At 42.4% G+C, this 17,415-nt stretch overlaps 1 protein-coding gene across 2 annotated transcripts in view; it reads right to left on the bottom strand.

Moving 5' to 3' along the window:
* Nucleotides 1-17,415, bottom strand: part of LOC107764229 (small ribosomal subunit protein uS2) — a 160,230-nt gene that overhangs the window by 79,505 nt on the left and 63,310 nt on the right. The gene's annotated exons all lie outside the window — the stretch shown is intronic.

Below are 17,415 nucleotides of genomic sequence, written 5' to 3' on the forward strand. Positions count from 1 at the left end.
GGAGAAAGCTTCCTCCTTACGGCCGTGTGACGATAAGGCGCCGACGGAGCCGTCCGTTCAAGATTATATTCCCGGCCCGTGTATTTTAAAAACTGATTTTAGGGTAGAGAACCCTTCGTCTGTTCCGGGTCGGTGTGAGCACGTATCGATGTATACATGCTCTATAGTGGAGGTTCACCTCGAGGCCGTCAGAAAAGATTGCGGCTGGGGTTCTGAGGTTGTGTTACAAATCCCATCCTCCGATGAGAGCGTCACTACCTACGTGGAGGGATTTTTAAGTGTTTACACCTATCCCTTTACGTTGGGAGATGTCGATCCCGTGATTTTTGATTTCTGCAGGAGATATCAGGTCACCCTCGGCCAAATTCATTCTTCCTTATGGCGTATAGTCATCTTATTGCGTTTCTTCTCTACCAAAGCCGGAGGGTTGGATTTTTCTCTGAACCACCTTATACGACTGTATCGGCCTCAGATTTATCCTGGACTAATTAGGCTACATCGTCGAGCATCGAAGGCTTTGATGTCGAGCATCGATGAAGATAAGGATCGAGGTTGGATGGGTCGATATATTCGAGTGAGGACTCGTGATCTTATCCCGGAGGAAAAAATGCCGTTTCCTGAAAAATAGAATTTCGACCGTAAGTGATTCTTGTTTGCTTTTCGTGTCTTTTTTCGTTTTTGTTAATATTATTTTCTGATGTCCAGCTGCACCTTGGATGCCACAAGCTGTGCCTGATCTCGAGGATTAGGTTCGAAAGTTAGCCTCGACTTCATCCTATGCCGAGCGCGCTTGGCGTGATTTGGCTAAAGGTAGATGGGAGGCCAAGAATCATGGTGAGGTTTGGTTCCTGTTTCCCTCGAGGTATATTCTGCGTTCATTTCGTTATCGATTTTTCCTTTGTATATAGGTGTAACTAGGGATGCCGTTTTGAGGCCTTCGAGCGGTGATGAAGGAAACAAGTCCCCGGTCCCGGAATAGGGAAATGAAAAGAAACGAAGGGCTTCCTCTCGGCCGAAGGACCCTAAGCCCAAAACTCGAAAGGTGAGGAGAAAAATCATTGCCCTTTCGATCGACTTGGTCCAACGACTGAGGGAGGAAGAAGAAAAAGAAGATAGCTCCTCGGCTTTGGTAGTTCGACCTACGGAGGCAGTCGAGGTTGCTAGAGCTGCTGAGCCGATGGCGGCCGTGCCCATCTGGGTTGGTTCCGAAGACCTAAGTCTCGATCGGAGTACTCCGAGTGATTTGCTCGGGGCAATGGCAATGGGTCATTCACCTTCTCTTCCGTCTTTTTCTGAGGAGGTGTTGAAGGAGGCTCGAGAGCTGAAGACTCCCGATATTGGTGCTGGCTCAGGTGCAGTGGATCCTTTTAAGGATTGTTTTACTAGTGTTGATGACAGTTCCTATATCGGTGATGCTTCTCTTTTGTTAGAGGAAGCTCAGCGTTTTATTACTCGGGTAGTGATTCTTCCATACTTGGCTTCTTTGTTCTTTTCCATACTTGATGGTTCCGATATCGGTGATCCTTCTTTGTTTTATTGGTGTTGGTGATAGTTTCTAACTATGCAGGCCATCAGTAGGTTTCGAGTTGATCTTAGCCAGTGTGAGGCCGAACTCCGGAAGGTCCTAGGTGAAAGAGATGACCTTTGGCTTCTTTGTAGCAAAAATGAGGAGGTTATAAAGGATCTTCAAGCGGATTTGGCTAAGGTTCGTGAAGAAAGGGTCGAGCTCGATCAGCAGGTGAGCCTCGTTCTGTTAAAGTATAGATTCGACTCGACTGTGGAAGTTAACCCTTCGTTGTCTCAGTTGCAGCAAAAGATCGAGAAGATCGGGCTACTTCGAGAGGAGGTCGATCAAATCCGGGCTGAATGCAACCAGTGGAAGGAGACTATTGACCGCCTGGCAGCGGAGAAAGAAACCATCTTAACAAAGTTATTATTAGCCGACGTTCAGCTTCGAAACGTCAAGCAAAAAGTGTCGGTTCAGGCTAAGAAAATCGATGAGCTTGAGATATGACTTGCTGAGGCTAAGGCGGAGGTTGAGTCGTCGAAAGTTTTGGCGGATAAGTCTATTGCTGTATATCGAGCTGATGCTGAGGCCGCTCAGGTGGAGGCCCGGGAAGCAGCGAAGATTGCCGATGCTCGAGCTCATTGGGTTGCCGAACTTGTTAAGTGTAGATCTCGGAGGGAGACCCTCGAGGAGATACATGCTCGAGGTTTCGACCTTACCGAAGAGGTAAAAAAGGCAAAAGAGCTTGAAGCGGAAGCTGAAGCCTTGGCTTCTGATGATGATGACGATTATAACGATGATGGTATAAAAAGCGGGTCCGAGGGTGGGGAAGACCCTGACCCAGAAGCTTAGAGTCTAACTCTCCATATCTGTAAATTAATTACGTAGGCAATTTTGTATATATATAACAAGGTCGATTTTGATCGATCAGATTTGGAGTGACGTTTTGCTTGTTGAGTTGATGATAATGTGGTGGTTAACGTAAACTCTGAGTAAACGTAGCTTTTTCAATGTTTCAAACTCGATTGGGCCCTCGTTCGAACTCGGCAGCCCGTAGGCTTTAACATTTGAGTTTTTATTTCGAACTCGATATAGAAGTAGCCCGTGGGCTTAATATTCGAGTGTTTATTTCGAACTCAAGATAATGTGGTAGCCCGTAGGCTTAATATTCGAGTGATTATTTCGAACTCGAGATAATGTGGAAGCCCGTAGGCTTAATATTCGAGTGATTATTTCGAACTCGATGTTGAAGTAGCCCGTAGGCTCAACGGTCGACTGAGTATTTCGAACTCGATATAGAAGTAGCCCGTAGGCTTAATATTCGAGTGTTTATTTCGAACTCGAGATAACTCGATATGCCCGCATGCTGTTTGCATAATAAATCTCAAGTCATTGTACATATTTTTTGGGGCAATCTATATTAGCATGGTCCATTTTGACCATTTTGGCTCTTACAATTTTTCCTCTATTGTTGTGAGAAGACTTTGTTGCATCTGAACTCGATGTATTTGAGCCCGGTATTCGAGGCCGTTCGGGCTAAGGGTCGAAAGCCTCGGATACTGTTTTAAAAGCGCAGCAGGATCGATGGTTGTCTCATTAAAAACCTTTCCGCAAAAACCCATTTGGGAAAAAACCGGTCTAAGGAAAAAAGAGTGCAACACGTGCTTTTGAGTAAAAGAATACTTCTGTTCTTTGTTCGAACTTCTGTGCGGGACAGTTGAATAAATATGGGAAAGGTCAGACTTTAGCAGTAGTACCATTTTAGATGTGATACATTCCAACTGCTTGATAGCTGTTTGCCGTTTATGATGCCGAGCCTGTACGATCCTTTCCCAAAGTTCTCGAGCACCTGGTATGGTCCTTCCCAATTTGGTCCTAGTTTTCCTTCGTTTGGATTCCGAGTATTGATGGTGACTTTCCTTAACACCAAGTCCCCTGGCTTGAAGTGGCGAAGTTTAGTTCTTCGATTGTAATACCTTTCGATTTGTTGCTTTTGTGCGGCCAACCGGATAAGGGCAGCTTCTCGTCCTTCGTCCGATAATTTGAGGCTGGTGTTCATAGCCTCGTTATTTGATTCTTCCATCGTACATCGAAATCTAGGACTAGGCTCTCCGACTTCGACTGGTATCAATGCCTCGGAGCCATATACTAAGGAGAATGGGGTCGACCCTGTACTGGATTTTGATGTTGTTCGGTATGCCCAAAGGACTTCGGGCAAAATTTCTCTCCATTTTCCCTTAGCGTCGTTCAATCTCTTCTTTAGGTTTTGAAGAATAGTTTTGTTTGTTGATTCGGCTTGTCCGTTTCCGCTGGGATGATACGGGGTTGCTAGTATCCTTCTTATTTTGTGGTCTTCGAAGAATTTTGTGATTTTGTTGCCAATGAATTGCTTCCCATTATCACATACTATTTCAGATGGTATCCCGAATCGGCATATGATATGATCCTACAAAAAGTCGATAACCTCTTTTTCTCTTACTTTCTCGAACGCCTACGCTTCAACCCATTTAGAAAAATAGTCAGTCATAAACAAAATAAATCTGGCTTTACCTGGGGTCGATGGTAGGGGGCCGACGATGTCCATTCCCCATTTCATGAATGGCCATGGGGATAGGACCGAGTGAAGTTGTTCTCCGGGCTGATAGATCATTGGAGCAAACCTTTGACATTTATCGCATTTACGAACAAATTCTTTTGCGTCTTTGCCTATATCGATCCAATAATACCCTTCTATGATCACTTTTCGAACTAACATGTCGGCACCAGAGTGATTGCCACAGTGCCCTCGTGTACTTCCCGGAGGATGTAATTGGTATCTCCCGGACCTATGCATACCGCCATCGGTCCATCGAATGTTCTTCGATATAACGTTCCGTCCGCAGTCAAAGTAAATCGAGCAGCTTTAGTTCGAAGGGTCCTGGACTCTTTGTGGTCTGAAAGGAGCTTTCCGTTTTTTAAGTATTCAATATACTTGTTTCTCCAATCCCAGGTTAAGCTAGTAGAATTTATTTCGGCGTGCCCTTCTTCGATTACAGATCTTGAAAGTTGAACGACAGTTTCCGAGTTCAAATCATTCACCTCGACCGATGATCCCAAATTAGCAAGCGCACCGGCCTCGTTATTTTGTTCTCGTGGAACATGTTGTAGACTCCATTGTTTGAAATGGTTCAAAGTGATAAGCAGTTTGTCCAAATACCTTTGCATTCTGCCTTCTCGGACTTCGAAGGTTTTGTTTACTTGACTCACCACCAGCAAAGAGTCGCAATTGGCCTCAACGACCTCCGCTCCCAAATTTCTAGCTAGCTCGAGACCTGTAATTATGGCTTCATACTCGGCCTCGTTGTTAGTTAACCTGATAGTTTTAATAGCTTGCCTAATAATGTTACCCGTGGGAGATTTTAAAACTATGCCTAGCCCGTACCCCTTTACGTTCGAAGCTCCGTCCGTATAGAGGATCCATGCCCTCGTCGATAAATTTGATTTTAACAGTAGTTCTTTTTCGACTTCGGGTATGAGGGTCGGCGTAAAATCAGCCACGAAGTCTGCTAAAATTTGAGACTTGTTGGCCGTTCGAGGTCGATATTCGATATCATACCCGCTGAGTTCGATGGCCCATTTGGCCAATCGGCCCGATAGTTCAGGCCTATGTAAAATATTACGAAGTGGGCAGGTGGTTAATACGCTTATGGAGTGGCATTGGAAGTACGGTCGTAACTTCCTAGAGGCGCTAATCAGCGCAAGCGCCAATTTTTCCAAGTGCGGATATCTAGTTTCCGCTTCCCCTAAGGTCCGACTTACATAGTAAACAGGAAATTGCGTACCTTGCTCTTCTCGAACCAGGACACTGCTTATGGCGACTTCTGATACTGCCAAGTACAGGTAAAGTTTTTCATCGGTTTTTGGAGTGTGCAGCAGTGGTGGGTTCTATAGATATCGTTTCAGTTCTTGTAATGCTAGTTGGCATTCCGGTGTCCAAGAGAAGTCGTTCTTCTTTTTGAGGAGAGAGAAAAATTTGTGGCTTCGATCTGATGATCTCGAAATGAATCGGCCTAAGGCTGCTATTCTTCCTGTTAACCTTTGTACAGCTTTCACGCTGTTTACGATGGTGATGTCTTCAATGGCCTTGATTTTGTCTGGGTTAATCTCGATTCCCCGATTTGACACCATGAAGCCGAGGAACTTACCCGAGCCGACTCCGAAAGCACATTTTTCGGGGTTGAGCCTCATGTTGTATTTGGTTCAGAGTCATCGGGGGTCACGAAGGATCGAGGGATCAACTGATCATTATCTTCTTCGATGCCCTGCTTATCTGGCTGGGTCGAGGCCGATGTCTTTGATTGCTATTTGGCATTCCGGCCTTCGACTGTGCCTCCTTTCGAACCCGATCCATTCACCAGCGAAGACGAAGATATTGGTTTTGCCTCCTCGACGGAGAACATTTCCTTTGCGGCTGGTTGCTCTCCGTACACTATTTTGACACCTGTCGGTGTTGGGAATTTGAGGACCTGGTGTAGGGTCGAAGGTACAGCTCTCATGTTGTGGATCCACGGCCTTCCGAAAAGGGCATTATATCTCATATCGCCTTCGATCACGTGAAACTTTGTTTCCTGAATTGTTCCGACGACGTTTATCGGTAGGGTTATCTCGCCTTTGGTGGTTTCGCATGCCATATTGAATCCGTTTAAAACCAAAGTTGCGGACACGACCCGGTTTTGTAGGCCGAGCTGTTTTACGACCTTCGATTTGATGATATTAGCCGAGCTACCTGGATCAATTAACACACGCTTAATTTTAATTTTATTCATGAGTACGGATATTACCAGTGCATCGTTATGGGGTTGGATGATTCCCTCTACATCTTTATCATTGAACGATATAGTCCGTGAGGGAGTGTAATCTTGAATTCAAGATCACTTTTCCCTCACAATCGACGTTTTAGTGCGTTTGAGCATAGGTCCCTGAGGGGTATCGACGCCGCCGATGATCATGTGAATGATGTGCTGTGGTTCTTCTTCTTCATTTTGCTTGCCGAAGTCCTTGTTTTTAAAATGGTTCTTCGCCCTATCACTCAAAAATTCCCTAAGGTGCCCTTTGTTGAACAAGCGGGCTACTTCCTCTCTTAATTGTCTGCATTCTTCCATTTTGTGACCATGGGTGCCATGATACTCGCATATTTGATTGGGATTCCTTTGGGCCGGATCGGTCTGCATGGGTCGAGGCCATCTGGTATCTTTGATGCGTCCGATAGCCGATACGATGGCGGATGCATCGATGTTGAAGTTATATTCCGATAATCGAGGAACTTCTATAGGATCAGCATATTTATCAAAGCCTCTCTTGCTCATAAGTCCCCGAGAATTTTGCCCTCGATCATACCTGCGGTTATTCTTAACTGTCTCATGTGCCGAATCGTGGTTCACCCGATCTGTGACGTACGGCTGGTATCGGTCTCTGTTTGACCTTTGTTCTCTGTTGGTTTCCTTCAAAAATTTAGTGGTTGCGCGGTTCTAACGCGTGGGTTCATACGGAAATCCCAATTGATCATCTTCGACCCTGATTTTCGATTGATACCGATTGTGTATATCCGCCCAAGTTATTGCAGGGTATTCGATCAAGCTTTGTTTCAGCCAACGTGACGCTGTCGAACTCAGTTCGTTCAACCCTTGGGTGAAAGCTTGTACGCCTAGTCGTCTGTGACTGGTGGAAAATCCATGCGTTCTATTTGAAACCGGGATACGAATTCCCTCAGTATTTCGTCACCCCTTTGTTTTACTTTGAATAGATCCGATTTCTTCGTTGCAACCTTTATGGCACCAGCATGTGCTTTTACGATCGAATCTGCTAACATGGCAAAAGAAACGATAGAATTTGGTGGCAAGTTGTGATACCAGATCATTGCTCCTTTTGCGAGGGTCTCTCCGAACTTTTTCAATAATACGGACTCGATCTCATTGTCTTCCAAATCGTTGCCTTTGATGGCACATGCATAGGAGGTGAGATGTTCGTTAGGATCGGTCGTACTGTTATATTTGGGAATTACGGGCATATGGAACTTTTTTGGGATCGGTTTCGGGGCCGCACTCGATGGAAAAGACTTTTGTATGAACTTCTTCGAATCCAGCCCTTTCATCATGGGCGGAGCCCCCGGGATCTGATCGATCCTAGCATCATATGTTTCAAATTTTTTGTCGTTGGCTTAGACTCGTTTTGTGAGTTCCTCGAGCAGTTTAACAATTTCAGGAGCGGTTCCTGATTCTCGCTCGTTCGATTTCACTGTGTCGGGCTCCGTTCTGGGGGTTACTTCTCGAAGAAGTGGATTGGAGTTTGGATTACTTTGCATATGAGTTTGGCTCTGCAACTGAGCTATCGCTACTTATTGGGCTTGTAGCATTTCGAAAATCATACGCAAGCTGACCCCGATTTGCCCCGTGCTGTGGGTGTCTCGGGCTATGGGTCGAGCGCCACCCTGAATGCTTCTTTCCTGCTCGGAACGCTGATTCGCTTCTAGAGCCATTCGTGAATTGATATCTACTGGTACTTCAGCTTGAATTTCGGGTTCCTCGATTCGAGCCTCGTTGCCGTTGTTGGGTAGCCTTTCGGCCACGGGCACCAAGTTGTTGGTTTCATCCTGAAAGCCGGCTTCGAGGTCGATTGGCAGAGCCATTGCTGGTATGAAGTTGCAAGTTGGAGTGTACTGTATATTTATATCAAATTATCACTTGTTATCCTTAGCCCTACGGTGGGCGCCAAACTGTTTACCCGAAAAATTGGATAACGTTGAATTTATGTATGGTTCTAAGGGTAAGTAGATTCCTTTGATCTGAAGATAACAATACACGTATTTATGATGTAAAATAGGAAATGATGAACAAAGATACTTAGTAAGCTTTAGAAAGATAAACACAATGAATTCTTAATCCCAGGGAAGATGTCTTCTATTACAATCTATCTTGCCTTTTATAGCCAAGAATCACTACTTTATCTATATCAACATAATGGAATAATATTACTAGTGGAGGACCCATGATGGTGTGTCTCCTCCTTAATTCCCGCCAAGATTCTCTCCTTTGGTGCGGTTATAACAGCTTTTTGTCTGTGAGCTCGATACCGACTCGAGCTCGGTGTCGGATCGGAACCTCGGCCTTGGTTTCGAGCTTAGTGATCACTTTCGGGCATCGATGTTCGGGACCTGTATCGGTCGATGTTACCTCGGTCGATTCGGACGCCCCAAGCTCGACGCCCCCGTCTCGGAATTCATTCGGGTTCTCCATGAAGATACCCCTTGACTGAGATGCCATCCTCGATCGATCTTCATGATCGAGGATCGGTTTTAACCGTATACATAATCTATGGATACTAAATTAAACAAGCATATGCAAGGAAAAAAAAATTCAAAATTGTACTTCAGCTGGTGTCTCTCTTTCTAACCAAAGAGTTTCTATTGATGAAAAGAAAAGAAGTACAGCAGAAAGAACAATTGTCAAAAGGGAGATAATATAATTTGCTTTCCTTCAACATACACGGAAAGAAATCAATAATTCAAAATAATACAAAATTATGGATATAAAAAAAAGAATTCATACCCTTGTATCTTTTCAGCTACAAAATTACTTGAGATATATTTCATCAGGTAATTTTGTAGCATCAAAGCTGCACACAAAAGCTCTTATTGAGAGCACAAAAAGAAGTGGTAGAATTTGGCGTTGAGCATTTTCGCAAAAACTTTAAAATTTAATAAATTATACAAATTTGTTAAGTGAAAGATTGTAGAAGGGATTTATATATAGAAGGTTTGCGCCCGATCTCTATTTGTTGTAAATGAGTGCATGAAAAGGCACTATTAAATAAGTCCGTCATTGCTAATATGACATGTTTTAACATACACAACCCTTCAGAATAATATTATAATTAAAGTTTAAATAAAAAAAAATAAGTAGGATAATTAGATTTTTAAAAAGGGTAAAATAATAATTTAACTTTTGACTTAAGGGCTTTTCACTTTTAATATAGTATATGATGATGATTAATGCATGGACTTTCTGTGTATAATTTAGTAAAATTATATGCAGAATCCAAATTGCTTTACTTATATTTTGGGCTGCAAGAAACTAGTCTTCTAACTCTTAGGTGAGCTTGACCTACTACTCTCCTGATCAGACTTGGCCAATCAAGCTTTTCTAGATAATAAAACTTCTTATTACTAAATCGGACATTATTTCCAAAGAACTTGAAAAAAAGAAGAAGGAAAAACTTAGATCCAATTTTGGTTTAAAAAAGGAAATATAAATAATGTTGGCACCCAATGTGAAAACAATTTTCTTTGCGTGCTTTAAGAAGTCATTGGAAGGCACTATAAAGAACAAAATACCTAGGTGGAATTTATCCAAAAATGTGAGAAATAAGTTAGTATTTCCTTACAAACAAGTGACTTTTATATATATTCGTATACAATATTTTGATGAAATATATTCATGTATAATTGAAATGCTCCATTTTCTTTCAAGTGGTTTTTGAAAAATTGGAGCACAAAAACCCACAATGCGAGATGTAATCAATTAGAATTTTTTTGAAGGTAATATATACTGTATACTTTTTATGCAGAAGTTAATCTCCCATATCTTTTTTCTAAAAATATTTTTACCACCCAGTTAAATTGGTGATTTGTCTAATAATTTCATTGACAAAGTTGTAAGATGTAATAACAATAGCTTAACTTCAATTGGTGTTATCTGGTATCTTAAAAGGCAAAAAAATATCCTATCAAAATAGAGAGCAAGCATCAACTTTATATGAAGGAAGTAGAATACTTTACAATGATCTTGAGACATGCTGGAAGCATGATGCAAATCCCTTCGTCTTAGCATCCTGCGAGGATAAGGAAAAACTAAAGTTTGCCCCTTGATTTTTCTACTAAGGATATGTTATATCGGCATCTACTGGATCAGAGAGCCGGAATCAAATGTCTGTTACTTCTGATTCAGATTCTGATGATAGTGTTTTTGGTGATGAAGGAACCTTTTGTCTGAATTTGTTAATATCCCGTTTGTTTTTCGATGCTAAAAGAATGACGAGATAAGAACCTCTTGTTACGATTTTCTTTCCATATTTGGATTCTTGAAGGAAGAGTAGTTTCACGACCCAAAATCCATTAAGGTCGTGATGGTGCCGGACATCACTGTCAGACAAGCCAACAATAATTACTTAATTTGGTTCTCATCTTAATATTTTAGAAATCATATTTTTCTTCAATTAAACAGTAAAAGATGGAATCTACAGTGTAAATAATATTATTTTACAATAATTTCAATACAATGCAACCCATAATCGTCCCAAAATCCGGTGTCACAAGTGCATGAACATCAACTAGGAATATGAAATAAAATACATCGTCCGTCCGAAATACAAATTGGACAGGAAAAATATAAATACACTGAGGAAGACTCTGCTGGTTGCGGGTCATACTATGGAATGCAGCTCACCTAAGTCTTCGCATGCCTACACGCCTCTGCTCTCACAAGGTCGCTAAACATAAATGCACCTGCACAAAGAAAAATGTGCAGCAAGTGTAGTATGAGTACGTAAATCAACGCGTACCCAGTAAGTATCCAGTCTAACCTCGAAGAAGTAGTGACGAGGGGTCGACTCCGACACTTACTATAGACTAACAATAAAATATCGATAAAATAATTAAGCATGGATTGTATAGAACGGCTGTAAACTCAATAATATGAAGTAAGTAAACAATGCTTTTGTTAATAGGAAATTCCAAATTTTATTTTCATCATTTAACATTTTGTATCTCAGGCCAATGAAGCAATATAGATTATTATAAATTTCAAAGCAACCAATTCAATCATGCGCAAATCATGTCGAGGTCGTACGGCTCGATCCAACATAAATATTTAAACTGTGCACTTCCGAGGGTCGAACGACGCGAACCATAGATGCATCTATCTGCTACCGAGGCATTCGGCCCGCTCCAAAAAAGAGAAAACATATTAAACAACCAATTCAAGATTTATTAAGGGAAAAATATTCCAAGAATTATAAATTCTCATTTAACGGTCAAATAAATAAAGTTTAACCTTTTTATAATTCCTTTATCGAGTTTCTAAATGTTTTAAATAGTTAAATTAACAAGTAGGATGCAAACGTCGCAATTACAACATGATATGGGTCCTATACTACCCGGACATAAGCATAATAGTAGCTACGCACGGACTCTCGTCACCTCGTTCGTACGTATCCCCCACAAATAGAAGCACATAATAATTTGATTCACCTATGGGGTTAATTCCCTCTTATAAGGTTAGAAAGGAGACTTACCTCGCTCTGAAGTTCCAGAACCGGCTCCAAAACCTTTCCAACAACTCCAACCGAAGCCCAACGCTCCAAAACTAGTCAATAAAAGTTTAAATTCATAAATATATACTCTAATACTCATTATAATCCAATTTACAATAATTTTTAACTCCGCTCGAAAAGTCGATAGAAATCACCCTCGGGCCCACGTGCCCGGATTTTGAAAATTTTCGAAGATAAACTTTACCCATAACACCACGAACTCAAATATATAATTTATTCCAAATTCCATGTCCAATTTCGTGGTCAAAATCCAAAAATACCAATTTTTAGGTTTTTCTTCAAAATCCCAAATTTTCACAAATTTTCAAGTCTAAATCCATATATAATCCAAGTATTTAACTTGTAATAGGTGGGAATCACTTATCTTGACATAGATGACAAAAATCTCCCTTCCAAGAGCTCCAAAAATCGTCCAATCAAATAAAAAATGAAGGAAAATGGCCAAATCCTATCTTTTAAAAACCCCACTGGCCAGGCAACCCTTCTTCGCGTTCGCGGCACGACCATTGAGAACGCGAAGGCCAGAATGCACTGTCTCCAACCTACTCATCGCGTTCGCGTCGTCTTGGACGCGTTCGCGAAGGCCAAACTACTCCAGGCCCCCGCTATCTCTCTTTTCTTCGCATTCCTAGCTACTGCCTCGCGTTCGCGTCCACTGCCTCCCGTTCGCAAAGGCCAAATCCCAGCAACCTCAATGTTAGTCTTCGCGAACGCGGGACTCCCTTCGTGTTCACGAAGAAGGAAACCAGGTGCCATCAACAGCAGTCCAAAACAGCCCGAAACACACCCGAGGCCTCCGGGACCCCGTCCAAATCGCCCAAACCAGTCCCATAACATAACACGGACCTGCTCGAGGTCTCAAATCAAATCAAATAACATCAAAATCATGAATCGAACTTCAATTCAAACTTTATGAACTTTAGAACTTCAAACTTCTACATTCGATGCCGAAACCCATCAAATCACGTCCGATTGACCTCAAATTTTGCACACAAGTCACATTTGACATTATGGACCTACTCTAACTCTCAGAATCGGATTCCGACCCGGTCAAACTTCTCATTAACCTTTAGATTTCTAACTTCCGCTAAATGACCCCAAAATGACCTACGGACCTCCGAATCCACTTCCGGATGCTCTCCCAATACCAGAATCACCATACAGAGCTATTCCCAGACTCGGAATCCCAAACGGATATCGATAACATTGAAATACACTTCAACCCAAATTTAAGAAATTCTTCCAAAATGCCAACTTTTACAATAGGCGCCGAAACGCTCCAGGGTCATCCGAAACCCGATCCGGACATACGCCCAAGTCCAATATTATCATACGAACCTGTTGGAACCTTCAAATCTTGATTCCGGAGTCTTTTACTCAAAATCAACCCTTAGTCAATTTTTCCAACTTAAAGTTTATGAAATGAGAGTTTTCTTTCCAAATCAACTCCGAACTTCCCGAAATTCAATTCCAACCACGCACGCAAGTCATAATACCTGAAGTGAAACTACTCAAGGCCTCAAACAGACGAATGACGTGCTAATGCTTAAAACGACCGGTCGGGTCATTACATTCTCTCCCACTTAAACATACATTCGTCCTCGAACGTGCTAAGAACTGCTCTAGGGTTGTCCGAAATCACTGGTCAACACCTCGTGCACCTATCCATGCTACCACAACCCAGTTGAGCACATTAGCTTTAGCTAGTCTAAAGATCTTCCCCTTTATTTAGTCAAGTAAGCCTTAGAGTTAAATTCCAACATTCGAAATTCTCCACCAGGTCTGTTTCCAACATATGAACACCGTATCAATCACTACACGATGTACCCATACATGACTGTATACCCTTACCAAATTCACACCACACACCGCATTATTCACATGTCCATAATGACATCCCCTGACAACAATAGCCGAAATTCTACGAATCTGATACTCGCAACGCACCTCATGAAGCATATAAGTCCCGTCCCAGCTCTCACAACACTGCCACGACAGAAAGGATGTGTAGAAACTCATAACTACCTGCCGAATAACAACTCATGGAGTCTCTCATCCCGATAAGAACACTTACCTCATTCTGGACTAAATATCGATATTTACTATTTAATGTGCCTCATATAGACCTGATCGCACTGATCCCAGGTCCAATAATCTCGTCTCACCCAGTACAAGCTACTCAGGCAATAAGCCACCTCAGACGTTGTCAAAAGTCTCATATGATGCCACAATGTGCCAACAAGCTACAAACTCGAATGTGATACATAAGGAAACGAACTCTGGAAAGAATTTCTTAACCCACGTAACTAATTTAAACAACCGAAAAGATATTAAGGACCTTCCTCAGAAAAATAAGAAGTAAAACACACAATAGAAGATATGGGATACTGTACTCAACATCACACTATTGCAGCGTGCAACCCGATCCAACAATGATACCCGTGGCGGCGTGCCACCCGATCCAAACAACATATCCATGGCGGCGTGCCACCCAATCCAACCATATACCCGTGGCGGTGTGCCACCCGATCCAAACAACGTACCCGTGGCGGTGTGACACCCGATCCACACATAATAATCTAAAGAAAACACACCTCGAGCCGTAACATTCATACTCACGAAATTCCTGAATATCAACCATAAGCACGCCAAGTGCATAATACAAATCTTGGAGAGACGGGTAGCGTCATACGCTATAAAACTCAAGCACAACTAAGGTGCGATATATGATCTGCATCTCGAGAGCCATCCTGCTCACATAACACCAACGCTATGTGGGACCTCAACACATTATACAAATAATCAAGCCGTCTCACGACCCATATGGCACAATAGAGTATTACATGAAATAGCTGGCGACGAAATTAACATCCCACACCCGAATACTCCTCCATAAGGAATGCTATGCTGAATGAACACATCCGGTCTGATATAGAGCCCATATTCACATTTAGGTCCACCCACGGACCTCAAGCTGATTCTGACCGTGCCGTACTAGGCTAATAACCTTTCAAGGATCCACACTAACCCTTTTTTCCCATGATACACAAGAACAACCATCAATCCGGCATAAACACCCACAGTCCGCAACCCAATGAATAGAGCGCCTTCCAGGCCTAAACTCTCACATTAGCGATAGTACTAAAATCTCCGTACTTGGTTCCAATCTTCAATCAATCAAGTGACTACAGGTCACACTTATACCATCTTCCCGTGGGATACACTCCCACGACCTTCCGCACCAGGTAACAAGTTTGCACACCCATGCCACCGGCCATACAAATGTTGTAAAGAAAATCGAAAATCAGCAAATCATGACACAAAGCCCCTTACACAGGACACCATTCTCAGGCGACGCTAAAGAAAATACCAGCTTACTTTAAAAATCTGAATTCTTTCCTGCTCATTCGAGCTCGTGACATTCTTGCTAACCCCGAACTGCAACTTTGATCCTCAACTTCCAATTCCCATGCCGCTCACTACACCTAACGTGCCACTATGCAAGAGTACAAGAATTTTATCATAACTCCTAAACCACTAATAGTGTACACACTTCATCATATAGAAACCTTTCACTTAACTCATTTCAGGAGAACCATTGCAACACGCGACTGAATTCCCATCACCGCAGAAAATACCAACCTCAAGTAGTGATCTAAACCACCATAACCCTTCCGGGTTTCATCTACACATAACATTCCATAATACTTGAATGCTTCCAAATAAAATCAATTACGGCGGCTACCAAGTCTCGCACGTACCGCCACACAGTACATGTATGTCTTAACACGCTGAAGGAACTGATCATTGCCTCCATTATACCAATTCAACCATTGCTAACCGATCCAACGTCTTCTAATTTACTCTAGACTTGCCTTAGAAATAATAATAGTCCCATTCAAACATAACAAACCCAAATCCGCACTCATCCCGGGTGACCTTATTTCACGAGACCACACTATCTCCAAAACCCATAAACCATCTCATACCCTCCTTATGCGCATATTCGCATCTTCAACTGGTACACCCATTCTGAAAATCCCTCTATGAATCAGAAGTTATTTTCTCTCTCATTCCTCCAATGCCACACCGCAGACCGAAGATAACGTAGAACACTCCAAGCCACTTTTCATAATTCACTGCAAAAGCTCAATACTTAACCATACTACTGGCTCGAAATCCTTAGGCACCACACTTTGAATCTTTGAACCCACTAGAACCATTGTTGAGAGTCACCCATTTTGACTTGTTACCACTTATGATCAAACTCCAAGGCCCAGCTAGTACATGAACACCTTCTGAAAGAAGCACTCGGCTGACTCACTTTCCTTGTACATCACATCTACACAAAGCATAAACTCTGAGTCTTCCCAAAGCTTGAACATGAATCGATAAGGCCAATTATAGCACATTTTCCTCAAATCCTTGGCTCAAATCACCACTGATGTTCTCTTTCCTTAGTCGTAACAACCCACCATATGCCTATAACTAGAAACCTCACAAGTAGAAAACCATGCAATCCAATCGTAGGCGGTGGGGCTCTCCCACTTAAGCTTGAAGCTACCATTACATGACCCTGGAACCTACCAAGATTCCTTTTTCCTTACTGACATGACCTTGCGCAACTGACCCGCCAAATTCCTCAAAATATTCCTGTTAACCATTTCATGAACACCCTGAATCACTAGCCACATTTACATATTCGACCTCTTACTGGATAGCCAGTAAAATTCTTCGTAGAAGCTTTATCAACAACACGCAACTGCTAACCTGCTCATAGGAGATATCCCACCTGTGGAAATTCCATGCCGACCTCTTTCAATGACGCTGCACCGAGTACAATTACCACGAAACCAATAAACCATCCTGAGCTCGTGCTCATTCACCAGTTGTACAAGTTCGTTCACTCCTCATGGACATCAACTAAAGGTGCGACAATATATTCCAATCCAAAGTCATGTTATATCCTTTTTCATATCAAGCAACTCATTTCCGTCGTATCCAACCTTTATCTGTATAGCAGCCAATATTCCAAATTAAGTTCGTAGACTTAGTCACTATCCACTATGAGTTCCAAATCACTCTAAACTTTCCTCAAGGAGTGCAGCTATCCTACCACAGAATCCACATGCTACTCTGCCACTCTCCCACTTTGGTCAAACCCTCTCCTTTAAGAAACTACTCGACTTTTGCTTCTCACACTTGGCCTTCTAGAAACTTAACCACGACAAGACACCTCCCATATGTATTTTCTCATCCTCCGCTGCCCAGTTGTTTCCTTAAATAAAAATCCATCTCTGTAGCACTTAAACCAATAGATCGCTACCAACTTTAAACCTCTCCGAAGATCATCCTTCTCGATCCATCAACACTGGGAACACCGATTCGATCCTAAACCACTGCACACCGCGATCTCTGACAGCTTCTTCCCCAGCACCATTTCACAATACCCTGCCTCAAAGGCGAATTGAAGAAGATCTTAACACCGGCAAACTTAACACATTCAATAAGGACGACGACACCACATCACAGATGAAAATTCC

This window comes from Nicotiana tabacum, chromosome 22, assembly GCF_000715075.1.
Source record: "Nicotiana tabacum cultivar K326 chromosome 22, ASM71507v2, whole genome shotgun sequence".
NCBI classification, from domain to species: Eukaryota; Viridiplantae; Streptophyta; class Magnoliopsida; order Solanales; family Solanaceae; genus Nicotiana; species Nicotiana tabacum.